This window comes from Anser cygnoides, chromosome 16 (genome assembly GCF_040182565.1).
Source record: "Anser cygnoides isolate HZ-2024a breed goose chromosome 16, Taihu_goose_T2T_genome, whole genome shotgun sequence".
Classification (NCBI taxonomy): domain Eukaryota; kingdom Metazoa; phylum Chordata; class Aves; order Anseriformes; family Anatidae; genus Anser; species Anser cygnoides.
In genome coordinates, this window is record NC_089888.1 from 6,023,604 (window position 1) to 6,051,278 (window position 27,675).

At 51.0% G+C, this 27,675-nt stretch overlaps 1 long non-coding RNA gene across 2 annotated transcripts; it reads left to right on the forward strand.

The window, feature by feature from the left end:
• The first annotated feature begins 1,427 nt into the window (after nucleotides 1–1,427).
• On the forward strand, nucleotides 1,428–23,081 carry LOC136786483 (uncharacterized). Of its 2 annotated transcripts, none has more exons than XR_010825307.1 (3): nucleotides 1,428–2,797; nucleotides 3,698–3,844; nucleotides 22,221–23,081. It is a non-coding gene; the product is annotated as an uncharacterized lncRNA (long non-coding RNA). The 2 variants fall into 2 exon arrangements; XR_010825308.1 differs by lacking the exon at nucleotides 22,221–23,081 and adding an exon at nucleotides 4,122–4,728.
• Nucleotides 23,082–27,675: the final 4,594 nt, after the last annotated feature.

Sequence of the window (27,675 nt, forward strand, 5' to 3'; positions counted from 1 at the left end):
GCTGGGCATCCCACCACTGCAGAGAAAAAAGCTGTCCCTACCACAAAGAGGTTTCAGACTCATAAAATAATTACTTACCTTCGGCCATTAATTTCCCTTTTTGTTTTTGCAGTACCCACATAATTTCCATTCTCTCCCAGACTCCCAAAATATAATGCCAAATAAATGATTTCATATAACCTCCTGAGATAGGGAGGACTACGACAGAGATAGTGCCACTGGGCACTGACATGCCTGATGGAATGGAAGATTGGGAAATTCATGTGGGGCATGCAAAGATCTGGAAAGCTGCACCATGGCCTTTCCAAAATGACACAGGCAAAGATATTCTAGAGATTATCCTCCAAAAACTCAGTGGTCAAGGGCTTAGTGACTCTTAAACAGAGGTCAAATGTCTGCTTATTATCAATCACCTATTGCCAGTTTAACTGCAGTAATGAAAGCTTCTTGATAAAAGCTGCCTTATCGTCCGGAACTGAGATACCCAGCCTAATGTGCCCCAGCGAGGCTCAAGGAAATGCCCCTTTCAGCCAACAAAAGAGACGATGTGTCGCTTTCACGCTGCTGAATTAGGCCGAGTCAAATGGTCAGTCAAGAAAGAAGCGATTTCTTTCACCTTTTGGTGTTAAATGACTGCTTTATCCTTGTGCCAGGAAGGATCCTGGCTGCCGTGCAAGGGTTTTGGGCCCCAGCACATACAACTTGCTGGCCACTCACAGTCGCCTGCCCTGCAGCAGCACGGGGCAGGCCCAGGGCACCCTGAGGGGGGCACGCAGGGAGGCCGTACATCTGCCACAGTCACTTAGCTCCCTGGAGAAAATGGGTTGGAAATGGTATTTAAAGTTGTTGATTGAGATTTTTACGGATTTATTACCTGTTTTTTTGTTCCCTGTTTGGCTGCCTGCTCCCCTTCCATCTGCCAGCTCTGTAATCCACCTCCTCTTATCTCAGCACAGTTTGCTCCACCTCTTGCTCATTTTCATTTTATTGCCTAGCTAATCTCATCCTCCTGCTTTTCCTGACGCTGCTCCCCCCTCCCCATCTGTGGAGATTAAATCACTGCTCCTTTTGTTTGGTGCCACTCAAAATTCCCTCATTTCACTCAGGCTTTGGGATGCTTCCAGGCACTTTTGCTGTTGTTGCACACATCCGTTTTCCTGGCACAAAGAGGCCCGTCAGCATCTGATGGAAGCTTTAGTGAGTCCTCGTTTCAACCAGTTCTCAGAGATGTCCTGAATCAGAAATGGAGCTGAGCTCAGCCTGGGACGTACACAGTATAACAGAGGCAGCTATAGGCGTCTGGTCGCTACAGGAACATCAGTAGGGTGCACAGGGCAGCTCTGTAGGGAGAGCCTGGCACCTGAGTATTGAGAAAAAAAAAATCTAGATCCAAGGCATGGGCTAGAAAAATCTCCAAGCTGCCAAAATGCAAAGCTTGCAACTGGGTGTCAGTAATTCCCTGTCTCCCCATCCTGGGAGATTGCGAGGAAATTCCCAGTTTTCAGCCTGGCCACCCCAAATATGTTATCATCCTCTCTGTAGCAGCAGCAGTGTCTGCACCCAGCCCATTCCCTTGTTGTCGCTCTGGAAAAACAAAAGAAAATAAACAAACAAACAAAAAAAAGAAACTAAATCCCAACTCATGGTCAGCCTAAAGTAGCATTCCCCCAGAATATGCACTATAGGAAGCCAAATATGTATATGATACATGAGCATATATTTTCCCCAGAATTTTCAGATGTAGAGAAAAGCAAGGTAATGGATGGCATCAAACTGATAGAAACCAAAATGCAATCAAAATATCATTACTCAAAATTTGATAGAAGTAGGACAGAAATGAACCTGGCAAAGGGAGTCACAAAAATTTGAAAGAAAAACTCTCAGTTCTTCCAGGAAAAAATGGATTAATAGCTCTAACGAGGCTGAGGTAGTTTTGGAGTGGTTTCTCATAGTGCTTATGATGCTAATGATGTGTGAGTGTAGTCAACCCATTATCCTTGTATACAGCATCTGGCCATGCCAGTACTCGTGGCCTCAAAACTCCCTCGTTGTTCACCTCTTGAGAGTTGCTGAGGGTTTTAGCTTGAACACTGTCCGGTCAAGAGTGTGAAATCCGTCCAGGTTTGGAGTCATACCTGCAGGAATGTCCTGCCCAAACCTCCTGTCGGTTGTGTCCCACCCTGGTCCTCCACTTGTGTGACTTTACAAGTCCACTGGCTTCAGAGATCACGTATCAGAAGTGGAACCAGCAGAACTGATACAACTTCAAAATTGCTTACAGGTGGGGGATCACATCCTTTTACTGGAGGTCAGCAGAAAGCCTCTCCTTGCAGCTGCCAGTCTGCTGCTCTCCCAGCTGCGAGCACCCAAGTGTGTTTGCTGCCATGAGCTGGACCAGAGCAAAACCTAAAGCCTAGATTCAGATAACCCCCCTTTGAGTACATGGGAGATATTCCCAAGCGAGGACTGCAGCTGTTTGGCCATAACGATTGAGTTCAGGTATTTATTTTTAATCTGTTTTGTTATTATCTCTTGCCTTAATTCTCAACTTGCAATGCCAACCGCGAAGCATTTGCTACATCCCCCTTCACTGCTTTTGTCTGCCAACGTGTTTTAAATAAGTTTAAAGAGTACAAGAGCTAAAAAAAAAAAAAAAAAAAAAAAAAAAAAGCAGCTTAAGATAAAAGCCAGCAGCATGTTTTTAAAAATAGACCAGCCAGCCCTGCGAGAGGTGCCGAGTAAATGGGTGCTCAGGAGGGGAACAGAGCGGGCTGAAGAGACTCTGTTTAAACAGAAGGTAAATAAGTGGCAGGGGGAGCTGCAGTTCATTTTGTTCCCTTACGTGTTGCTGAGATAATGCAACATATCTTCAGGCAGGCCTGTTCTAAAAATGGATGCAGCTCTTGGGTTTCACCGGGTGACACTCGGGCTGCGGCTCTCGTACAGATCCTCTGAAGCATCTGCGGGGTGAGTGCATGCCAGTGAAATGCACACGGAGGCATTTGGTGTTTCAGACCTGCAGCAGTACTCGGGTCTCAGCACTGGTACTTTGTGAAGGAGATGACTTTCGCAGTGAAGGGTGGATGTCTTTGTATTACAGTGAGGTGCCTGATGCAGAAGGGGCTGCATGGAGATCCCTGGGGTCAGGCAGCATCTTGTTAAAATTCTTTCCTGCTGTGGTTGACCTATGAAAACAGCATTCTCCTGACAGTGACAATGGCATTTGGTTGGTAATTCAGGTTTTAATTGTCCTGCCCAGTGAGTAATTTCACAGAAGCAGGGTTTGGGATTGAATTTGGTTTAATATAACAAAACAATTGTCTTGAAAGCCTCCTTGGCATTTTAATTGTGTTCTTCAAATTAAATATACATGAGAAGCTGAGAGGATGTGTAAACCTAGCAGGAAATACAAGGGACCAAGAGAAAGACTAAAAACCTTGCCCAAGCTACAAGCTGCTATGCAACCTGTGAGCCCCTGGCTCCCTACGGATAGGGCAGACCCACGACCCGCAGCCCTGGGAGCACCGCTCAGTGTGCCTCTTCTGCTGCTCCGGGATGTGTGTCTTGTTATCTCTCTTCCTACCCGCTGCTCTCCTGCCTAGTTTAGCTCAGCTCAGCTGTGACAAGGATGAGTGTTTGTTGCCCTTTGGTGGCTGTGGCAGTGATCACCCAGCTCTGTATCTTCTCTGCTCCCTAGGAGACTGCATTTGAATTGAGCACATGTTGCTCACTGGCACAGAGAATTCTCCATTTCTTGCCTAAATAAGTCTTCTCAGACTGTCCCTGTCCTATAAACAGCAAATTCAGGAGAGAAAGGACAGCAGTGCTCCTTGGCCAAACCATGGTAAGCTGTTGCGTCCTCATTCCTGCGGTCTATTATTCCAATCTGTTCCGAAGAGGCAGAGCCTTCCTCCTGGGAATAGTGTTCCCCTCTAGCGTTGGTGCCTGTTGGGCAAATTATTGCCTGCAAGGTTAATTATCTGTAGAAAATGAGCTAGAATACTTGGGTGTAATGAGTCATACTCAATCATTACTTTTGAGGAGTGACAAGCTAAATTCATGCATGTTTTGAGCTTGTTTTAGTGTGATGCATTTTGCTGTTTTTCTGTTTTCATTTCTAGATGTTGGGAAGTAAATCAACATGTCCTGAGTCCGTAAGCTCTTGCAATGTTTGATTATGCAAAGTTTAATCTCTCCCCCAAGTTCCTGAGCTTACTGTTCCTCAGAAGGAACAGCAGGTCCTTTGGAATCAGTACACTTGTCCCCACCTTCACCAGATGTAATAATAAAACATTACTATGAAAACAGAAAAATTCTCCCAAGCTACAAAAAAATAAATAGATAAATAGATAAATATTGTGCTGTCCTAGTACTATGAGTGTTGTTGTTACCTGGCAGTTCTGACTGAGCTGTAGCACTCTCATCTAGGAAAGTACTGAAGTAGAATAAATGATAGATCCACCTCCCGTACCAAAGGAGCCTACTGGTAGCAAGACTCATCAGATACTTCAAGTTCCTATTGTCCCCAGAAGCATCTCTGGAGGTTTTGTGTGGAATTAGACCTATCAAACTATTAAGCTTAAGGGGTAGATAGGCTTCATAACCCCTGTAAAGCTGACCCACAGGCCAGCTACTTCTACCTGGAAGATGGTTTCTGGAACAGGACTCGAGATGAAAGACACTGTGTAAAGGAGGATCGTGATGAAAAGAACTTGTTCTTAGTCTGCTTCAAGAATCATCGTGCATCTGTGGGGGAGCTGAAGCCTGACACCAGCTGTTTCTTGTGTTTGATTATTATTTTTTTATTATTATTAATATTTATTTATTTATTTTGGTGTGGCACCAATGTTCAGCTGGTTCAAGGTTAAGGGAGCTGCCAACAGTAGGACGATTTGAGTTCACAGCATTTCTTTTAAATAGATCAGTGGTTACAGGGAGTGAGTGGGACTGCTGCAATATTTGAGGTCTTTGCTGGCTTGTGGCCTCTGGAATTGCTTGACTGAAGAGATCTGACAAACTTTTATGTCTCTTGAAGGTGCACATTGGTGTCAGCCCAGACTGTGACTATTGCTTCTGTCCCCACTGCCAGAAGACACGTGTCTCATTCATGGAACAAAGAGCACTTAGAGCTATCAGAGAAAAACATACATATGTCAGACAGACAAATACTATTGCTTCTAATTATAAGTCAGAAACTAATACAGGTTGGGACTAAATTAGTCCATTTGCCCCCATGTTTTCACAGTTGCCCTGACTGCAGCTCAGAGGGTTATGTTGTGAGCTGTTCCCTACTCATACTGGTCTTGTCTCGGCTGATGTGGTTGCTCTTAGTGTGATCGGGTGCTGACTCCCTCTTACCAAGTGCTATAAAATAAATCATTCTAACACAAAGTGGAAAATTCTCCTTAGGGTGTGCAGCTCTTACAGGAGGCAGGCAGTGGGGGTGACTGCTTGTTGACCTGGGGGTGACTGCTTATAGACCTGGCCCTACACTTTCAGATGTGAATTCATATAGAACATCTTCTGTGAAAGCAGCTATTCTTGCTCCTGCCAAAGTGCTGTGAAGACCCACACAATGATGTTAATTGTAAACCACAAGCGGGCTCTTATCTTCGAATTGTTTTTCTCTAACAATTTTGAGAAGAGCTCGGCATGTTCTCAGTAGGAGCTGATAGATGCTGAGCACTTCTGAAATCCTGCCAATTTCATTTTGGTTCCTAAATGGGAACTGAGTGCTTTTGAGCATATGATCCTAAGGGTGCATTTTATAACACTGCAGCTCTGTCCATATCATTTCTTTCCTCTACTGCTGTCCCCAGAGTGCTCCCAGCAGTAGCAATAACACTAGCAGCACCAGGCTAGTCTAGGCTTGAGTGATGTCTCAGTTATTATGTTGTCCCAGGCAACACCGAATGGAATTAAATGGCAGCAGTTAAAAGGCAGGTGCCTGCCAGCATCCTGTCTGCAGCAGGGTCCCTCCCCATCACTGCTATCAGCAGTACGGATACAACTTAAATGGCTGTAATGGATTTTATATATGTATGTATATATACAAACAGGACTCTAATGCAAACTCTGCCTTCTTTTTTCAGAGTATTTCATCCCATGTTTCAGGCTATATACACTGTATTTGACGATGCTCAGTGTCTCAATTTCAGGATTGAGCAGAATTTCTTGGAGCAGAAATGACGGATATTTTTTAGAGCTTATGGGGAAGAGGAGAGTGGAAGATAGGCCTTTATCTGAACATTTTCCAACAGAGTTAGTGTGTGGAAGGCATCTGTTTTGGTCCTGTGAGGCTGACATCTTCTCCCAGCAGACTTGGCAGCAAGAGGAAGAGCCACATGTCAGAAAATCTGGGGGCCCACGCACTGTGGACAAAAGTATGGCAAAGAGTTTAAACATCAGCGACTGGAGTGCTGTTGGAGGGCTGGCTAAAAGCGATTAGCCTAGCGCTCTGGAATGTGGAGCTTCAATAGCCGCTCCAGAAAGATCTGCAGCCCCATTGACTTTCGCAGCGTCAGTAAAGAGCCCTTGCACGCTGGCTTTTGCCAGTCTGAATGGATGAACGTGCAGGGCAGTGTGTGCAGGGATCGCAGAGCTCGCAGAGCTCACTGCTCTGTCTGCTCGCAGGGCATTACGCACCATGCCCCACGTGCTTGGGGGTTTTCCTTTGCTCCAGAAACATCTGACACCCCAATGACTCAGGTGGCTAACAGGGCGCTCGTGCATTGCCAGGAACCCCCCTGAAAGTCTTTATCAGTGTTAGGCCATAACCTTGTTGTTTGTTTGCAGCGGGCCAAAGCAACAGGAGCGTTATTTGGCTGTGAGCTGACTATTGTTAGCTGGTGGCAGTGTGGGGCTGGGTGTTTGTGTTACTGCTGCCTAGGTTTTGGTCTCGTTGGGAATGCACCCAGCAGGACTGAGCACGTCTCTGTGGTCAGATTCACTTGATTCGTTTCCTTTTCTATTTTTTTTTCTTCTGATTTCTAGGTAGATAAAGTGTGGAATCGATTAAAAATAAAGCTGGGTAGGAGCTGTGCCTGATGTGAACACATGCATTTTCAGTTGAGGTGGGAAAAGAATGGACTCATTCAAGCCCTCATTTAGGCCAGGGAATTCCCTAGCTTTTGTCTAAATATGGCATGCAAGAGCAGAGCACAGGCAACGCAATACTTCACGGAGTATTGTTTAAAAGGGTGTTTGGCACCATTCAGCAAGTAGGATTCTTGTAAAAACATGGCACAAGGAGTTGTTTGACAGATTTTGACATAGCAAAGTCTTTACAAGAGGTGGAAAAAAATAAAAGAATGAAAAGAGAGAAACTACAGAGTACGTAAAGCCAAAAGCATACTCTCTGCCCAGGCAGAAGGTAGAATAAAAGGAACTTAGCACCGACTCCTGTCCTACATTGTACGTGGGTCTGATCACATTAGTGACTGATGGCACTGAGTTTAAAACGTTGCCTGTGGTCAGTCATTCACAGAGAAATGGTGGTGATAATCAAGTGAGAGCTGGGGAAGACACTGCTATTGCTTGAATCCCCAGACCAGGGCCTACCCCAAGCTTTCCTGCCTGGATTGGCCTGTCCTCTGCTGTTCTGGTATTGCTGTGAGTGTTTCACCGTGCAGGTAGTGGCACATCACCACCAGATGTCTGGGTGCAGTGCTCAGTACCATGCAATCCCTTGGGTTTGGTAGTTTTCTTCCCTTTTGCAAAGCTCATGCTGAGTTGCTGTGACTGTGAATACCTCTCACAGCAGTGAGCGATGATACGTGCCTGGAAGAAAGCCCGTCTCCCATTGCCTCAGCCATGTCTGCAGACGCTGGGAGTCCTTCAGAGCACAAAGGCCTGTACACGTCTCAGCAAAGGAGAATTCTTTCTCCAAAATCTCCAGTCTGCTCTTGAAGCATGGCCATTATGTCCATGTGTTTTGAGGGAAGAAAAACTTCTCTGGGATTCAGACCACTTCTGGAGGCCTCAGGCACCCACAGCTTGTCTGGTGGCTGGCTCCAGCTACCCGTCAGCTCGTGTGGCTCATACGGAGAAGGCCTCGGCTCAGCCTTTGCTGTGTAAAGTGAAGCCCTTCCCTGAATCCATCTCAAACACGGCCTCTACATTCGATCACAGCTGGGGTTTCCTCCTGTCAGAGACAAGACACACTTCCCCAGGTTGGTTGGCTGGATGGTGCAATGTAAGCTAGGATGGCAGAGGACACAAGTACATCATAATTAGCACATAACCTCAGGCAGTTTTGTAGTTCCTGAAATGCAAGGGCTAAATTCTGTTCTGCTGCACTAGTAATGTCTAAGGTAAATCCATTAGCTTCTCTGAATTTGTAGTAGTGTAACTGAACGCTGTTCCCTGAGAGCTGCACAGCTGTCTGGCATGGGGCTGGAACTGGCAGGTCTGAAATGGTGCCGCCAAAGGGAAGCCCATCATACATTTTAATGTGTTGCCCATCAGATACACTCAGTAGCAAAGTAACAAAGTCCAAGAATTTCTGGGTCACCATAGCAAAACCCAGGAGAGAGTGAGGGCCCAGGAGCTTTCCCACACCCTTTTTGAGCATTTTGGTTGATGCCGTTAATTGCAGAGGAGCTGCTGCAAATACTTCTGAAAGCAAATATTTGATGTCCCCATCCAGTAGAAAATAAGTGGGAGAACCAACCGCCTGCCTGCTCACCTGGTCATCTCAACAAAGCCAAGCCAGGGCTGAGAATAAATAGCAATGACTCCTGAGCTTTTGTAGGCAGCTTGTCTGAAACAAGAGCCGTGCGGAAAGCAAACACCACCTGCGCAGGAGGAGCCGCGCGCAGGCCGAACAAAGGCAGCAGGGGCTGGTGGGCAGTGAATGTTTGTGCAGCCGTTGGTCTCCAGGGAGGGGCTGCGGGCAGAAGCGGGAGGAAGATGTTATCTCCATTAGCCCATGCTAATGCCATGCTAACGCGAGGAGCAGGACAGCCAGTGCCCTGCTTCCCGGGGAGTCAGTGAGGGGCGCAGCCACCTGGCGTCCCGCAGCAGGAGCCGTGCTTCGAAGCACCAGGGCAGCCTCCTGAGAGGGTCTGGTCCTTGTACAGGTGGCCACCAGCAGGTCTGCCTCACTCCCAGCACCCTGCATTCCCCCAGTTCCCCACAGAACAAGCAGCCAGGTGAGCTGCTCCTTCCCAAGAGTGGGCTGAGGTATGCGGATTGAGCTTTGCTCGATAAACCCAAAACATAGGAAGGGCTGCAGGGCTTTTAAGGGAAGCTTCTGGACTGTTCCTACCACAGCGTTACACCCAGCCTGGGAAAAAGGGCTGATGGGTCAGGCCACAGGTCCCGTGAATAGCCCCAGGAGGCTGTTGGCAGTCCACAACATGAGCATCTTTGTTTCACACCTCTACCCACTGCAGTGTGAACGCTGCTAAGGAAACCAGCACCACATTGCCCGAGCTGTGAAGGGAAATAGCATGTTCTTCGCATGCTCTGGTTGGGCATACACACGTCCCAGATACCCATTGGCTAAGTGATCTGCTTTTGGATGCTGGATTTTTTTACTTTTTTTTTTTTTTTTTAGCCTTCTGAATATAAACTTAGGATTCATCAAATGGAAATGATCTCATCGCATTACAAATGAATTACAGATTTGCTTTCCTGGGAAACTAAACTTCTGGTATAATCATGGGAAAGTCTCACCTTCCCTTTTTTATTTTCCCTTAACCAAGTCTCTATTGAAATTAGCTTGGCAGGCTAGCAGCTAAGAAGCTAAGAGACAAAAGACAACCCTTTGTTACTATTAGGTTTTTTAATCTCATGATTTGCTTACCAATCTCATGATTTTGGGGACATGGCATGTGATTTTTGAATATCTAATGATATAGAACCAAATACATACAGAAGGCAGGCCCTTTCATAATGTAGAGCTGACATTTTACCAACACAGTAGTCTGTTTGTCCCACTGCCAAAATAAAAAATAAAGAAGCAAAGCCCAATAATTAATTACTGCTCTATCTCTTGTTGTTTTCTTTGAGCCGCAACGCTTTCTGTACATGCTTACTCTTTTTCTGCCTCTTACAAATTCTTTGCGCAACTGGAAACGCGGCTCAGCAAATCCAATACAATACCACTATAGTAGAGCAAGGAACAACTTGGCTCCTCTTCAAAGGGAGCTTTTATCAAGTGTTTGGTGTGATGTGACAAAGCAGGGAAGTGTGCCACGGATGTGATGCTTCCAAATCTCCCCCTTCTACCTTGATTTAACTTGAAAGCGATTACCCTCGCCAGGGTGATGAACCCTCCCAATGTGCATCTTGTTTACAGCTGCACCGAGCTTTTAATGCCTTTTCCTGTTTCTGACGAAGACAACACGCTTCCGCTCTATGCCCTGAATAAAATCCCATTTAAAATATCAAGTTTCCAGGTTTTTTTTTGCCGCTAGAGACACTGAAACGAGAAAGCAGTGCTTGAGGCTGGCAGTGCGGCCTACATGGGCCTGCACTGCTGCTGGGTCAAGCCGCAGCCGGGCCCACGCAGACCTGCAACACAGCAGAGCAGTGGTGAGGCAGGCGGACCAGGGGCTGAAAAGGCTGGCTTTTCTTGTGCTGATGACAAGAATAAGCTGTCTGGTGTGAGCAGGCTCCAGGCACCGCTGTAAATCCCATACGAAAGTTTCAAGGCAGTTGCCATTCTTGTTTTATTTTGTGTCTTTCCCTCTCACTCTAGCTTCCATTTTCTTCCTTAGTTTGATAAATGTAGGTGATTGGAGCAGTCTTATTTTTACAAAAAAAAAAAATAATAATAATAATTTTCCCAGTTACCTGTATCACTCACTTTATGAGTTGCACTTAACTACTTTTGCTTGAAAATATGCTCTCTTTTTTCTACTTTTCTTTTATTATTTTTTTTCCTCACAAGAACCAGGCCGGTTTCCACAGAAACTCGGAGAAACTTTAACAGGGAAAAAGCACATCAGCACCCTGTGAAATTTCCATGTTTGGCTTTGAATCTGACAGATTATGTGGAGAAAAAAATGTTGCGAATTTTCCAGTTCAGTGACTTTGTAGTTTGGTGTTCTTGCTCTGCAGTGCTGGTAGACAGCGCTGCGGGACAAGGGGTTTTCTCCCTGTTTTTCCCTCCTCTGCCCTGTGTTTCACCCAGCTGGCCCCATCCCATCGCTCCGTGCCCAGGCAGCCAGCTGGCTTCCCCCCCTTGCTCTGGATAATCTTTTCCCTCTTTTTGTTCACTGCGCTGACATAAAAGTCTCTATTTCAGTTGCAGAAATCCAGACTATGGTATCAATGGAGCTGAATCCTTCTTTGCCGAGGTCTCTGTTGTTACTGCTGCTGCCATCCGTGGTGGGAATCCGGAGCCAACCCGTGGGGCACCTTTAGGTGCGGGCGCAGCAGCCACCTGCTTGCTGCCGCCACCCTAAGCCCCGTGCTGGAACATCAGCCCGCACTGGTGCCTTGGCTCTGTTGTTTCAGGCCACAATGGATAATTTTTAATCCCTCTATTCAGAGCATTTCATGGAACAGGAGGAGAAACATATGGCATATGCTCACCTCAGCTCCCAGGAGGTGTGGGGCAGCGTGTCCTAGCAGCTGCCGGAGTAATCCTTGTCCTTCTGTCCACGGCCACGGCTGAAAGGGGTGCTCAGAGCACCTGGGCACTACCTGCAAGCAGGTGCTGGGAGGGCAAGGACCCTTCTGAGGCCCAGCAGGGTCACGGGCAATGACAGTGCAGCACAGATGGACCAGAGGAGGGACTCCCTCCTCTGCTGGCCTCTCCTGGGTCTCCTCCAGGCAAACCACCTCCGCAGCAGCTTCAGGGGCACCTGAAAGGCACCATTTATCCCACAGCAGTCATACTGGGGCAGAGACTTCAGGGCATGGGTGCCTTAGGGGTTTGGAATCTGGTTGGACCAAAGAAGGTCCCTGGTGAGATGCAGGCTGGATGCAGCTGTGGTGAACATGCCGCACTGTTCCGGCTCTGTGGGGCAGACCTCGAAGCACAGCAGGAGCTGGACTAGGTGGGGGACAGGCAGCAGCTCACAGCTGCTGGCTACCTGCCTCCAAGGTTGCTGTAACACTCAGCATCTTCCCCTCTCATCACCCCTCCAGCAAGTTGTTCTGGAGGCGCTGTTATCGCTCACTGGCCTGGCCCTCATCCTCACCCTGCTGCAGTGCACAGGAATGGTGCTGGCTGTGGTGGTGCAAGCGGCATCTCCTCTTCTCCCTTCATTTTCTCCCTCCTGTGTCCGCCCCAACCAGCATCTCCTCTTCTCCCTTCGTTTGCTCCCTCCTGCGCCCACCCTGTCTGCCCTGGTCCTGCTCCCTCGCTGCATCGCCTGCTCTGGGCACCATCTGGTGAGGTTTGGGCTGCCTCATCTCACCAACTGTCGTTTGTCCTGGCCGTGGTGTAAATGCGCTCACATTTTGCATCAAAGGACCCCTGAACCATTCACTTTGCAGACCAGCCGGCCTGTCGGAGTGGAGCCAAGCAGTTGGCACTCAATAAGTGACGAGCATTAATAAGAGCATTACAGTGAGGTTAGTGCCTCATTAAAGTGATGCTAACGAACCGGCTGTCTTCCAGAAGTATGAAATTTTAACTAAGACTTCTAATTTTATGTATAATTAAATCTTCCTAGGGATGCAATATTCACTTCTGCAGGCTGCTGCATTAGAAGCAGAGCCAAATTCAGAGGAGTTGCTCTGGAAGTGTACTGGGACCTGGGAGCAGCCTCCAGCCTCAAGCTGCAGTCTCACAATATGGGGTCCAAAAGGCCTGGGGGGGCTCACAGCAGGTGATGTGCCCATGTCCCCAGCTACCCCTTCCCCAGGGCTGCCAGCACTGTGTCTGCCTGGATCTGAACCCCACCTGAGCTGGGGTGCAGGACCCCTAAGTGCTGGGGTCCAGCTCTATGCCCCCGCTCCCAGCACTTCCAACCTGCAGCCAGCACGCCTGGATCAGAGCAGCCAAAAGGAACTGCTGATTCTGCTGATTCAGACCCAGGCTGGAATTAGACCAGCCCCAGGCTCACGGAGTGCAGCGGTGCCAGGCATGGTGGCTCTTTTCAAGCAGGGTGCAGCTGGGCCAAAGTCTGCTGTTAGCTTGCAGAGATGCTGAAATAAAAGTATACGCAGCTCGTGCCTCGCTGCTTGTGCTCTGTGCCAGGCACGCCGGAGAGGAAGGGTTCTCATGGCTTGTGCCTGGGAACCGAAGTGCCCCGTGGTGCACTAGCCCCGGGCAGCTAGCGCAGGGTTTGGGCTGGGAACTGATGCGTCTTGGCTGAGCATCTCGAGCGGGAGGCAGCAGGGATCTGTACCCGAGGGGTTTTGCTCTGCGCCCACCTGCAGCCTCCTCAAGCGTCCTCGGAGCTGGCCCCAGGCGGTGCCGCTGGCCCCACACCGGGCGGCTCCATTGTAAAGCAAATTAATTCCCCCCTGCGCTGAGGAGTAACCCTGCTCTTGGGAAGGTTTGGCAGTGGCAGTGAGGAAAGCAGCTGCTCCAAGATACACAGCCCCTCACCCCTTTATTTTATTTTATTTTTTTCATTTGACTGGTTTTAGCAGCAGAGCTTTCCCATGTGATGGGCATGTGAGCAACGGCTCTGCCGGGGGCATCTTGCTGGGCTGGTGGCTGAAGCTGCTGTCCTGTCCTGTCCACGTGTGCCCTCTCTGCTTTTCTTCCTCCTCTCCCCTCCCAGGTTCTTATTCTCATGTTCTCTTTGAAGAAAACTCAGTCACTGCATTGTTAAAGGGTGGTGGTTGCTGGATGAATCCCTCTCTGGGCCAGCCCCTTTTACCATGCCTCCTTGCTGATGGGGAGGGCATACAGTAAAGGCAGTGGTTTTCATGATAAACGGCACTTCTTGACCTAAGCAAATAAATGTGTCTTCTGCCCTGGTTAGAAGCTCATTTTGATGGTCCGCCCAGGAGAGATGGTGTTGTCAAAGTGAACTTAGTGCTACACTACTGTCTGATTTTCAATTTGTAGAGGCAGACAGAGCTGAAAGGAGCTGCAGGCTTCTGCTAAGGATGCTCCCCTGCTGCTTCCCCACGCTTATGGGTTAGAGGGAGCTGCACTCACACCCACAGCTTGTGGGTGTCTGGGGATGGCAGACCGCAGTCTGGGGGAGTTCACTTCTCACTGCAGAATTTCCTCCTCATTTCAGGCGTTATGGCATAGATTTTCTTCCTGCAAAGGCGCCAGCTTTGCAAACAAGCACTATCCTTGCTGCAGTGAAATTAATAGGGCGTCTGGGGCAAAGGTAAAGCTAAAATACATAAGTAAATGTTTGCAGGATCAGGACCTTATTCAGGCATAAATCAGGTAGCGCCAGCCAACAATAGAATTACCTAAGTATAAAATCCCATGTAAGCCAGTAAGATCAGCTCCAAACCTGCTATGAATTTGCTTTTTGTTTCCATGCCAAGAATATATCACTTCTAACTGCTGCAATCAGGTCTGGTCCTTTTTATTTTTTTAAGTGCTTTTGGGCACATTTATTTCCCGTCACCAGCAGATACACACGGAGCCTGACCCTCCTTTTCTCGGGCATGTCCCAGCCTGCTTCACCCACACCAAGTTGTCGCTATCAGGAGGGATTTTTTCTTTCCTTGCCTATTCTGCTGCTGCATTCAGTAAACAAAGGGACACCAGTGGCGATCCCAAACTGCTCTTTTTTATTTGCTTGGGAACAGAATCAACTATTTGTTGGTCTTTTGTTGTGATTATTTTTTTTTTCCTTTTAAGCTGGTGACCGTTTAAACGTTGGCTGGTACCTGTGGCTTTGCAGCAGCCATACTGATGCTGCAGGATTTGGTACCTGCTGGCACCGGGCAATCACGAAGGAGGCAGTGGAGAAGGCAGTGAACTGCATGGGGGAGATATCAGCTCCAACCAAAGGTCCAGGGCAGCACAGTCCCCACTGTCCCTCCCAGACTGTGGGGATATTCTGCAGGGGTTCTGGTTGTCTCCCTCACCACAGCTTCCCCAGATCTCAGCGCACCCTTTCCAGATGCTGCCCTGAAACAAGAAGTCTGGCGATATTTGCACCCTGATGAGCCAGGATGAGGCAGATTCTTGCAGATGAGACGGGCAAAATACCTGGGAGAAGAAATTCAGGGTGAGGCAGAAGCACCTGGGGAGTGCTTCAGGCTCCCTAGCTCCAGGACAAACTTTTCTCGGCCCCTGCAGCCTGGGACCTGTGCCATGGCGGAGCAGCCAGCAAAGGCAGCAGCTCCCGGAGCTCTCATCCTGCAGACCTCAGCCGTTTCCAGCTCCTTCCCATCCCTGCCTGTCCCTTTGGCTGCAGCCCACGGGCGGGTGCTCCAAAAGCCAGGGCAGAGCCTCCCCAACACCATTAGAGCTGCACAGCATCGGGGCTGATTCACGAAAGCAAGCCCCAGAATCAGCCCCAATTCCTGCTGGTGGCTGCTGGGGCTGTGTGGCTGGAGTGAGCGATGGGAAGCTGGGGGAGATGTGGGCTCATGGCCAGCCTGCGCCAGGCCCTGCGGGAAGGACGCTGCCCGGGGATGCCATGCACATCTCTCCTGCATTTGCTGTGTGAATTCCTGTTGTGGTTTTTTTTTTTTCAACGTTTAGTTTCTGAGCGTGACTCAGCTGTTCTATGCAAGGCTGCAGGTGGGCACCGATGCCCCAACACTGCCGGTGATGCTGGAAGCCCGCGGGGCAGGGCTGCATGAAACCTTCACCAGGACACAGCAGCACCAGTGGCAGTCTGTGAGCAACGGGAATGCCTCCACTACAGCATTTGCCAACAGCAGTGACATTTAGCCTCTTAAATCATTTTTGAAAATGGCCCAGAGGGTCCTAATTATGCACTCTAGCAAATGCTACTTGTGACCTGCTTTGCCAGGAATGCCCCGTATATAATGTTTTTTTGTTTGTTTGTTTGTTTGTTAGTTTTTGTTTGTTTGTTTGTTTTTTTACTGTGCTTTTCCTTCTCAGTCTCGTGTCTTGAAACAGCAGCAAGCCCCACCAGGTAGCTGTGTGTGCTGTTCCCACCTTTGTGTTTTCCCCATGGCACACCTCTGCCATAACCTTGGCTTGGTATCTCGGGTATGTCTGCAACGGGTGTCCACTACAGAGGGCCTGGCTGGCTGGCAAGAAAAATAAATCACTCTGTGCTGGCATTGTTTAACAGCCATTATTTCAGCAGCCCGCAAAAATGAAGAAGTGCTGAGGGGCAGCCACGCGTGACTCCCCAACGGCCAGGCTGGAGCCCAGCGAGCTCTCCGGGCGGCACGGCACCACCGTGCCTCGGGACGCACCACACTGCAGAGAAACCTCCTCGTGGGCCCTGGGGTGACAGCCAGGCCCTCACCGAATGTAGGGGGAGCCCTGGTGGGCTGTGCTGGGCTGTGCTGGGCTGTGCTGGGCAATGCTTCAAGGCATTGGCTGGAAAGGGCAAGGACCTGGTGTGGAGGATGGCTGGATGTCTGTTGTTGCAAAGGTTCCTGGAGGGATGATGGCTTCTGGCTGATTACGGATTCATTTTATTAATTGTGTACCCATAGCGTTGCGCAATTTAAAATAAATAAATAAATAAATCTACCCCCCTATAGAAACTCATTTCAAAATGAATAACTGCAACACTTTTTCAGTCATCGTCTAAAAAGAACGTTTCGGTATTGCTGGGACTTCCTGCTTCTCCACCTCTCTTCATCAGAATACGATGTTCAGATACAACTGATGAGGCGTTCGGGCTCCGATAGCATGTGCTTCCACCCAGTTCCTCCAGCTAGCTCTGTGGAAGCTCTCCTGGCACCTCGCACAGACCTAGAGACCCCCTCTGTGCCTCACCAGAGGAGCTGTGGTGACAAGGCTCCGCACAGCAGGGCTCTCCTGGGCTCCGGCGGCTGACCATCGCAGCACTCTGCTATGAAATCACTTGAAACAGCAAGAGCAGAACTGCTGCATGACTCGTACAGGTGAAGGTTTGAGCCTGCCCCGGGGCAAAAATAATCCCGTGAAACTCCCAGGGGCTCACTCACATCTCCTGCCCTGAGCTGGCTCTCGGGCCCGGCCTCGTGCTTGTGCATCTCTGGGGGCAAACCTGGCCGGGCACGGGGCCGCCACGTCAGCTCGGGACAGGAGAGTCCTGCATGGCCCCCGGCTGTCACTGGGCTTTACCTCGGGGAGAAACCTCCACAAAACCACCTGTAGCATTTTTATAGCAAAATAAAAGCTGCCTGGAATGATTTGTTGGTCACCAAACAAACTGTTGGGATATTTCAGGGGCAGTTTACATCTTGACTGGCCGAAGTGCCAAAAAACCCATACCCTCTGCATCCCTCCCTGGAGCCCCGCTGCTGGCAGTGGGGTGAGCGGGACAGGACGGGGTCGTGGGGCCGGTGGTGGGTGGAGGGGGACGTGGAGATGGAGGTGGAGGTGGACCTGCCTGCTCCTCAGGAGCTACAGGAGCCTTTTGGGGCCGCAGAGCGAGGAGAAGCTCGTTTGTTATGCAAATGTCTGCTCGAGCCTGGCGTAGACAGTGGAAAGCTCTTGAATTATTTTAAGCAGAGGACAAAAGTTCTTTCCCTCCCCCTATCATCTTGGATCCTTGTAAAAACAAAACAAAACAGAAACCTCTGCGTGAACCATCTGACAATGATCAGCGCTCCACTTTCCTAGCGAGAGCAGCAGGGCCAGGCACACACAGCCGCATGCAAGGAGAACAATTAACTCGAAAAATGCATTTGAGGCAGCCGGGCTTTATTCTGTCTCGATGACCGCACAACCTAAGCATCCACTCTGCCCTAGCGTGCTGGGGACAAGAGGGCTGTGGTGGGGACAGGGCTGTCCCTGGGTGACCAGCTGAGGCACATCCCCGCTGCCACCTGCGGCAAAGAGGGGCACGGGGCGGCTGCTTTGGGACGCGGAGCACTCGCAGCCCTCCAGTTCAAGCTCTCAGCCCGGCTCGTGCCGAGGAGCCACCCGTGCGTCTCAGAGAGGCGCTGGGCTGTCCCGCCGCGGCACCGTGCTGGAGCAGGTGCGCGTTGTGCGGCTGCTAGGAAATGACTGCAAATATTTGCTTACTGTTGAGGGGTGTGGAGGGGATGCACCCGAGCCTTTCCTGCTGGGAAGAGCAGTTCCACGCTGCCCTGACAGCAGAGGGTGAGTGAGGGTTTGTGCAGAAGGTGAGTGAGGCTGTGGATACAGGGGAAAACCTTCTGTAACCAGAACCACCCCCAGAGCCCAGCCAGCCTGGCAGAGCTATGTTTGAAGCCATGCAGCTCTGGCGGCCCCTCAGCACCCCAGGCCATGGCTCACAGCATCCCTGCACCACATTGCCTGGCCTCGGCTCCCTGCCCCAGCGCATGGGGGGGGCGGGGGGGCACATGGAGCACCTGAAGGCTTCGACTCTGTGCCACAGTCCCTGTCACACACAAGGAGCCCAGGGCACAGCCCCACACCATCACCTGCACCATGGGGCAAGAGCCTGAAGGCTCCTTCCAGGGCCAGCAGCGCCCAGTCGGGCTCCCAGGGTCACTCACAGGCACCAGGGCCCAGTGCTGTGAGCTGGGTGCAATTGGGCCACAGTTTTCCCATATTAAATGCTTCGTTTCCTAAGTGTAACGTCAATGCTGCAAACTCTCCGCTGAAATTCTTCACTGTGCAAAAGCAGTTGTTCTCATAGGCTTTTTTAAAATTGTGAGAAAATTTGACTGGGCATTGCAATGTTTGTTTTCTTTGAAGACTTTTTTTAATCTTGTTTTCCATTAAAGTAAAAAAAAAAAAAAAAAAAAAAAAGCTCAAGATAGATATGAATCGAAACTGTGCCTTTAAGTATGGCATGCTAAGAGCTGCTCAGAAATAAAAGCAAAATTGGAGAGAGCTGGATCGTGCGCCTAAAACCCACCGTGGAAGGCTGAACTCCTGCAGTGCTTTCACTTGCCCGTGCTGCCCCGAGCCCAGGGAGCAGCGCCACGCACCGCGCCGTCAGGGGGTTAAGGTCGGGTGCTCGCAGTGCCGTGTGCCTGGGGCTGGGCTCTCCAAGAGGGGACGCTGGCATCGCCTCCTCGCTCTTCTCTGTGGCACCCAGTGTCACAGAGCCACTGTGGCACCCCAGCAAAGTGCGACACAACCTCCCCGAGCAGTGCCAGGAGCAGAGGGAGAGGAAAAAGGAGGCGACAGCAGCGAGGGGAATATTTAAGGGAATATTTAACGTTTATTTTCAGCAGCAGCGTTGTTTTCCAGAGCTGGAGACGAGCTGTGCGGGGAGCTGCGCCTCCCCCAGCTCCCTGCACTTCGCCGGGGCTCTCCGCTTTGTTCCCTCGCCGGGGACTTGGCCAGGAGACGCTCGGCCCGAGCCAAGGAAGAGGGGCAGCACAGGGGCCAAGATGCTGGCAGCAGGGCACTGCTGGTGCGGGGACACCGGGAAATGGAGGCAGGGCTTTGCTTCGCCATGCAGCGCCGTGCTCGGTGCTGTGCCACTGGGAGAGCACAGGGTGCTGCCTCACAGGCAGCTCTGCCTCCCCAGCAGCACGCGGGCTGCTTCAGTTTTTAGGAAGCGAGCCTTCCCACGGGGATGCTCCTGCCCAAGGCTGGAGTGGGAGGAGGGGGAAGGCAGCCTGCGGCGAGGGCAGCGGCACAGCCCCTGTCAAATGTCACGCAGAGCTATTTTAAGATGTTATCTTGCTGCCCTCTGACAAAAATGTGCTTTGGAGTTGAGCTTATCATCTGTGTGGCTGGCACACGGGGGCTGGTGAATTTATCCCAGGAGCTGGGGAGAGGTGGAGCAGAGCCGGCAGCACTGCAGCGTTTGGTGCTGCTGCTGCCTCCTGGGGCCCTGCCAGGGGCTGGGCACAAACAGGCACGGGCCTGATGCAGTGAGCCCAGCTGGTGCCCACCAAAGGCACACGGAAAGTGCAGGTCCCTGGGCCAAAACGCCAGCCAGGCCCTGAAGGATGGGAGCATGAGCTCTTTGGTCTCAGCACCCTGACACTGCCCAGCTGCACCGCTGGTCGCACACAGTCCTCTCTGCACTCCTGCTTCTCTGAGGTTAATGCAAATGTTTGCAAACTGTTAAAAAAACACTGATTTAGCCTGATTTTATCCTCTTTACCCATTACCCATCTACACATCACAGCACATCAAACTGGGATGCTCCTCAGTCCCACGGGGCTGTGCTTTGCTGCCAGGCCAAAGAAAATGCGCTGTTGGGCCTAGACGAACATGTATGATTTACTCTACCTCTAGTGCCCAGGGAAACCCGGGTACTGGTCACTAAAGAGTCCCCATAACCATGTCACGGTGCCCATCAGGGCCCTACCCACAGGATTACCACACACATGTCAGTCCTTCCCTCCTCCCGTGATGGCTTTGGTGCCCAGCCCCACCGTGGGCTCTGCTCAGGGTGTTTTCTCTCACAGCAGCAGCAGCAGCACAGATCCACAGCGAAGTCTTTGGGAAGCCTCCAGCACCCGGACACAGAAGAAGGCACTTTTTTAAATGCTGTGGGCACTGCCCGAGTGCTGGCACAGCCACCTTGGTTTCTGTACATCCCCCAGCAGGGTCTGCAGGTCCCTGTGCCCCGTCTGGGGTGCACGACATCCACAGTTGGTTTTGGCTATTTCCCTGGCAGCCACCTGGGAAATTAAGAATTATTTTGGCAAGGCTAACCAAACAGTGTGATTTTGGCTTTTACACCCCCATTAGAAGCAGGGCTGCCCATGCCCACCCCGACGGCAGCCACCGGCTGTGCACTGTGCCCTGACCCTGCTGCATCCCACTGGGGACAGCAGGGGCTGCGGGGCTGGGGGGGGGGGACGCTGCATCCCACCCCCTGCAAGGTGCAAGCACCCATGCAGAGCCCCCAGCGTGCACCCCCGGCCGCGGGGTGGATGTGCCTTATCGCCGTAACCCGCTCGGCTGCTGGGGCTGGAGATTAGGGAGCTGCTCCTTATCGGCCCACGGCCCCACAGCCCCAGGGCCCCGCTCTCAGTCCTGCTCCCTGGAGAAATGAGTAAGCCTCAGGTCGCCTTGCTGCAGCCTTTGGGCCGTCGTGGCTCGGGGTGGGCTTTGCTGGTTGGATTTTTCTTTTTTAAAGCCTCTCAGTGCATAGACCTGCAGCGAGCAGGACGTGTTGCAGATGCCTGCAGGAGCTGGGGCTGAGGGCTCGCTGGAGCCCTGCCTTGTGTGTTTGGATCCAGCGGTGTCAGATGGGGATGGGGAGGGGAAACCGTGTGTTTGTGTGCCTGAAACAGGGAGCAGGGACTCTAGGGTCTTCCCTGGGCTGACTGCGAGGACCTTGCTCCCACAGAAAGCCCACCAGCTGTGCGCAGAGCTCTGTGCTTTCTGACCCTGGGCCCAGCTCCTGTGCGCGTCCATCCATCCGTCTGTCCCAGCAGGTCAACCCCCAGCCTCCTCCTGCCATCAGGACAGTGTGCGCAGCAGCCATGTCTGGCACTTCAGCAGGCAGCTACAAAGAAATGCTCATGAGCTTTAGTGCGGGCTCAGCAAATAGAGACCATGGAAAGGGAAAAAAAAATCCCCAGCTCACGGCAGGGAGCGCGAGCTGCAGTGCGCGAGCACCCTGACACCGGTGAGCTGCCATTAAACGGGTTACATCGTATGGCTGCTGGTGTGTGCTCCTCCTAAACCTTCTGCTAAGCTGCGCTTCATCTGGCATCTTCAGCAGTCAGGATGTAGGAAACAAAAGCTTTAAAAGCAGCTGAAATAAGGCAGTTATATGTATCCCCCCCCTCCCCACACATATATATTTACATATATGTATATATACACTCACATATATATACATACATATATATATACACTATATATATATGAGCATATAGCCATTATATAGTGTGTATATGTAGTGTATATCCACTCATATCTACATATATATTGCTATTTGTATAGGAATACACAGCTATTGATAGAAAATGTGTATGTTCATACACATATGCTTCTAATCAGACTTTTATCTATGATATAAATACATAACTAATGTATATATGCACGTATAAAATTAACTGGAAACAGGAAACTGAATTAGTTTACCTTACTAAAATGGCATGAAATAAATAGCAGCATACAGTGCTGAAAATAAGGTAGGATGTGGTTTTTGGAGGCTTTTTTTTTTTTTTTTTCCCCCTCAGGGTTCATTCTACATGTTTACATCTGAAAATCTGCTAATTTTAAAGCCCGATCACAGCAAACTAATGGCACCATGCATTTATTTCATTTCACTTTCATTTTGCAGAGCTCAGGCTTTACTTAATGTGCTCCCATGGAAGAAGCTAAAGTAAACACGACCAGCTGACGTTACTCAGGAAGGCAAATGGACGGCTGTATCTGCCGGCGCACGCTGCCCCCCCGGTGTTTATCTAGAGGGAGAGATTAAACGGGAACCACTCGGGCATGCTTAGTCCGGGTTTAAAAGATCGTCTGCGTGTTAAACATGTATTAAGATGCTCGGCGCTATTTTCAAAGCGAGGCGTGTTCCTCGCCGCTGTGCAATAGGCCACGCTCCCTGGCTTTGCATGGCTGAATGCGCCTAAAAACCTGCTGCTGGGACTTGGGGGCTCATCGAGTCGATGCGAGCGAGTGAGCCGGCTGCCAAGCTGCTGCAGAACGAGGGATTTGAGGCCCCCTCGCCCATCCCGCCTCCAGATTATGCCCCCCTTGAGCTCCTTCATCTGGTTGCTGTTGGAAGCTGGCTGGCTCCTGCAAGATGCTGCAAGGCCCCCTAATAAAAGTGGCCAACAGCTCCAGTGGTGCCCACGCACAATTTCTACACGCACTCGTGGCACCTCACGGCTGGGACACACGGGTATGGTGCCGGGGGTGCCGACACGGGGCGGCAGCTGCAGGACATGCACGGGGACCAGGACATGGGGGACGGCCGCTGGCACGGCCCCGCTGGAGCCCACAAACCCACGGCTTAATGCCGAGGCTGCGGATTGACGGCGGCCGCAGGATGGAGGAAAAGTATTTACTTTGTGTGTATGCATAAGGATTTTTGTATATAAACTATATATATGTGTTTAAACTTATCTGTATATAATTATATTTTCAAATTATATGTAGGAATTTTAATATATGCACAAATAAATAAATACACTCGTGCACATGTATTTTGGGATCGCTAGAGGAAGGCGTGTAAGCCCTGAGTCCCTCTGCAGCCCAACACCAGCACCTCACTCCATCCTGGCCCCGGGTTTCGAGGCCGAGGACTGCGACCCCTCCGTCTGTGAGGTCTCCCCCTCCGACCTCTCCACCACGGGCCTCCAGCCCCAGCACCGCCAGGCTCCCGAGCACGCCCCGCAGTTGATAAATCTGAGCCTGCACTTGCCCTCCCACCCTGCCCGGCCTTATCTGAGCCATCGCCCCCTCGCCGTGCCGCCGTGCCCTGCTGCCCCCCCCGGTTTGTGGGTGTCAGACCCCCAGTAACGCCACCAGCGGCTCTGCATCGCGGGGCTTTGCAGGTCTGCTGTTATCCTGTGCAAGGTCCTGCTTCGGGGATTACTGATGGAGCTAAAACCATACAAAATGTAGTGTGTGTGTGGGGTGGGGAAAACATAAAAACATTAAAAAAAAAAACCATAAAACATTAAAAAAAAAATCCTCAGGAGCCCTCACCTTCCCGGCCAGGTCTCCCCCGCAGCGGTCACTGCCCAGCTCAGGAGCAGAACCAAGTTCTGGGCCACCAAGTGGAAGCTGTGAGTGCTCCCCCCACACTCCCCCATAATTTTAGGATGTTTCCCGCACCAGCCTGGCCGTTTGCAGGGGCCCGGCGGTATCAGCAGCCCGCAGGTCTATCAGGCTGAGCAGAAGCTTTTCCAGGAACTATCTCGTGCAGCACATGATCGGCCCTGGCCGGCGATACGTGACCGGCATGCCGCGGGTCCCTGCTGCAGGCAGTTGACTTTGTTATTCAAACTATTTTAGTGGTGGGTTTTTTAATCCCAGGCTTAAGTTTTTCTCTTTCTTTCTTTCTTTTTTTTTTTTTCTCTCTTTCCTTTTTTTTTTTTTTTTCTCTCTGAACAAGGGAATCTCTACGCTGGCAGGATTCAGAGAGGCACAAATGAGGGAAAAACAAGTTTCAGCCAGAAGCGGGAAAGAAAGAAAAGGATGCTGTTAGCATTCCCTGGGTGCAAGGGGGCAAAACTGTTTTGCTGTGAACTTTAATTTAAAGGGCAAGTGCCACCAGCGGCCCAGTTACTGCGCGAATAAATCCTGGGCTCGGCCTTTCCCTCTCAGCCGTGAAGTTTTGGCTTTGCCTGAGGAATGGGACTGAGGGTGGGCAGTGCTGCGGTGCCCTGTTCCCCTGGGGATGCCACTGTCCCATGCGAAGCTGGGGGACTCCCCACCTGTCCCAGGGCACCCAGGGCTGTCCCTGTGTGTTGCTGTGGGGCGGGATGGGAGCTGATGCCAGGCTCGTCCCAGGCTTTGGTGCTGGTATTTATGGTGATGATGTGCTCCGGCTCACACCGCTCACAGCTCACCTGGGCAGCCCCGATGTGCTGGGTCCTAGGGAAAACGTGAATTTGGCTTGCAAATGACCGGACCCAGCCCTGGGACACCTGTGCCCCACAGATGGTGCTGCTGGGGCTGCCCTGCCAAAACCACCCCCCTCAAAACCATCCCCCTCCAAAAAAAAAAAAAAACGTCCTTGACACTCTTCCTGCATCCCTCCGGCCACGCTTTGCCACACCAAAGCTCCTACAGCAGTGCCCCAGCTCCCGCCCTGTGCCCCCCCTGGCCACAAGGAGTAGAGCTTTTCGTGCTTCATACCGGCACAATGAAATGAAATGAAATAAAGTAAAATAAAATAAAATTCTCCTCAAGAAACTGGCTGCTCGTGGCTTGGACTGGCGTACGCTTCGCTGGGTTAGAAACTGGCTGGATGGCCGGGCCCAGAGAGTTGTGGTGAATGGAGTCAAATCTGGTTGGAGGCCGGTCACTAGTGGAGTCCCCCAGGGCTCGGTACTGGGGCCGGTCCTCTTTAATATCTTTATCGATGATCTGGATGAGGGCGTCCAGTGCACCCTCAGTAAGTTTGCAGATGACACCAAGCTAAGTACGTGTGTCGATCTGCTCGAGGGCAGGAAGGCTCTGCAGGAGGATCTGGATAGGCTGGAGCGATGGGCTGAGGTCAACTGCATGAAGTTCAACAAGGCCAAGTGCCGGGTCCTGCACCTGGGCTGCAACAACCCCAAGCAGAGCTACAGGCTGGGAGATGAGTGGCTGGAAAGCTGCCTGGCCGAGAAGGACCTGGGAGTATTGGTGGATAGTCGGCTGAATATGAGCCAGCAGTGTGCTCAGGTGGCCAAGAGGGCCAACGGCATCCTGGCCTGTATAAGAAGCAGTGTGGCCAGCAGGTCGAGGGAAGTGATTGTGCCCCTGTACTCGGCTCTGGTGAGGCCGCACCTCGAGTACTGTGTTCAGTTTTGGGCCCCTCGCTACAGGAAGGACATGGACGTGCTCGAGCGAGTCCAGAGAAGGGCGACCAAGCTGGTGAGGGGTCTGGAGAACAAGTCTTACGAGGAGCGGCTGAGGGAGCTGGGCTTGTTCAGCCTGGAGAAGAGGAGGCTCAGGGGCGACCTCATCGCTCTCTACAGTTACCTGAAAGGAGGCTGTAGAGAGGTGGGGGTTGGTCTATTCTCCCACGTGCCTGGTGACAGGACGAGGGGGAATGGGCTAAAGTTGCGACAGGGGAGTTTTAGGTTGGATGTTAGGAAGTACTTCTTTACCGAAAGGGTTATTAAGCATTGGAACGGGCTGCCCAGGGAGGTGGTGGAGTCACCATCCCTGGAGGTCTTTAAAAGACGTTTAGATGTAGAGCTTAGGGATATGGTTTAGTGGAGTACTTAGTGTTAGGTCGGAGGTTGGACTCGATGATCTTGAGGTCTCTTCCAACCTAGAGAAATCTGTGAATCTGTGAATCTGTAAAATACAAAACGGAATGGAATGGAATAAAATATAAAATAAAATATAATAAAATAAAATAAAATAAAATAAAATAAAATAAAATAAAATAAAATAAAATAAAATAAAATAAAATAAAATAATAAAATAAAATAAAATAATAAAATAAAATAAAATAAAATAAAATAAAATAAAATAAAATAAAATAAAATAAAATAAAATAAAATAAAATAAAATAAAATAAAAAAAATAAAATAAAATAAAATGAAATAACAAAATAAAACTTTTAAGCCATTACAAAGCAATTTAAGCACTTTGCCCTGCTACCCAGACTAGCACTCAGCAATCCTGTGGACTTTCCTGACTTCCCCAGCGCTGGGTGAAGGAGGTGCTTGGGCCCTTTTTGGGGACAATGCACGCGTCTCGCACTGCCTGCTCTCGCAGCCATCGCGCTCCCACTTCCACCCAGGAAGCTTGCTGGCGGATTTCATTATTATTCAGCCCGGCCACAACTTCCCAGTCAGGCTTTCGCCGGCAGGAAGCCGGCAGGTTGGCTGGGCCTGCTGGTCTGATGTGGTTGTTTCTCGAAATGAGCCCGGAGCAGGGCTCCAGGATTCCCGCCCGGCCCTGGCGGGCTGCGTGGCGAGGGAGGGAAGGAGGGAGGGAGGCGTGCTGTGCTGCTTCTCAGCGCCACTGCTTGCCCTCGCTTTCTGGCAGTTTTGGCCACCTTTCAGGAAACCAGAGCCAGCTCGATGGAAACTCATCACTCTTTTCACTTCGAAACGCGCTGGGCGCTTTCTTTTTCAACAAATGGCTCTGAGAGGCCTCGGTCTCCCTGCTGGCTGGGGGAGAAACGGGTCCCAGGTGCAGACGGCGGCCACGGAGCCCAGCGGGACCTCGCTGCGGCGCGGGGACAAGGACACCACGGGGCCGGGGTTGGTGCTCCCCGGCAGCTCCCAGCACGGCCACCAGCCCTAAATCCTCCCCTACCTCCTCCGAACCACCCGTGACAGGGAGAAAGAAGAATTGCTGAGCAATCCCCACCCCACAGGACTTCAAAGCCAGCGGCTGCTCAGGCCAGGCCCCTCTCCCGCCAGCCGGGCTGGATGCGGCTCGGCTCTTACTCCTTTGGCAGTCCCGCAGCCCTACACAGAAAGCAATTACTTAAAAAGGAAATAAATGTCACCCGCGTGGCTCCAAGTAAAACCCCGGGCAGGGCTAACAGAGCACCATCAGGCTCCGCATTCTCATGCAACACGAACCAGGGAGGAATGAGCTGTTTCCATTCATCTAGATGGGCTGTTTACTCTGAGGCCTACTGATGACGTTGGACATGCCCCCCGTGTGCCTCCAGCTCCGCCAGGGCAGTTGATCAGACACAGAACCGTGCTGCCTCTGCTTCCATCCCATGGCACCCTCTTCCCCCGTGCTGGCTTCAGGCATCATCCCCTGAGCGGTAACACAGGCTGGTGCCAAAGACAGAGACGTCTTGGCACCGATTCTGCCGTAACCTTTGCAGAGATGAAATAGATCACCGGCACGTTCAAATAGAATTGTTTTATTTACTTTTAAAAACAGATATTGGAAGTCAAAATCCGAAAATCAAATCTCTAAAGCAGGATGGTGAGGTAAAGTCACACGTGGCCACAGGAGCAATGCTCAGGGAGTGCGGGTGCCTGCAGCAGGCCCGGCGCTGCCCGCAGCCTGACCAGGCCCTGCCCGCCCCGAGGGAACCTCAGCGACCCGACGTTAACCGAGAGAGGGCTTGGGCAGACCTCCAAACGCTG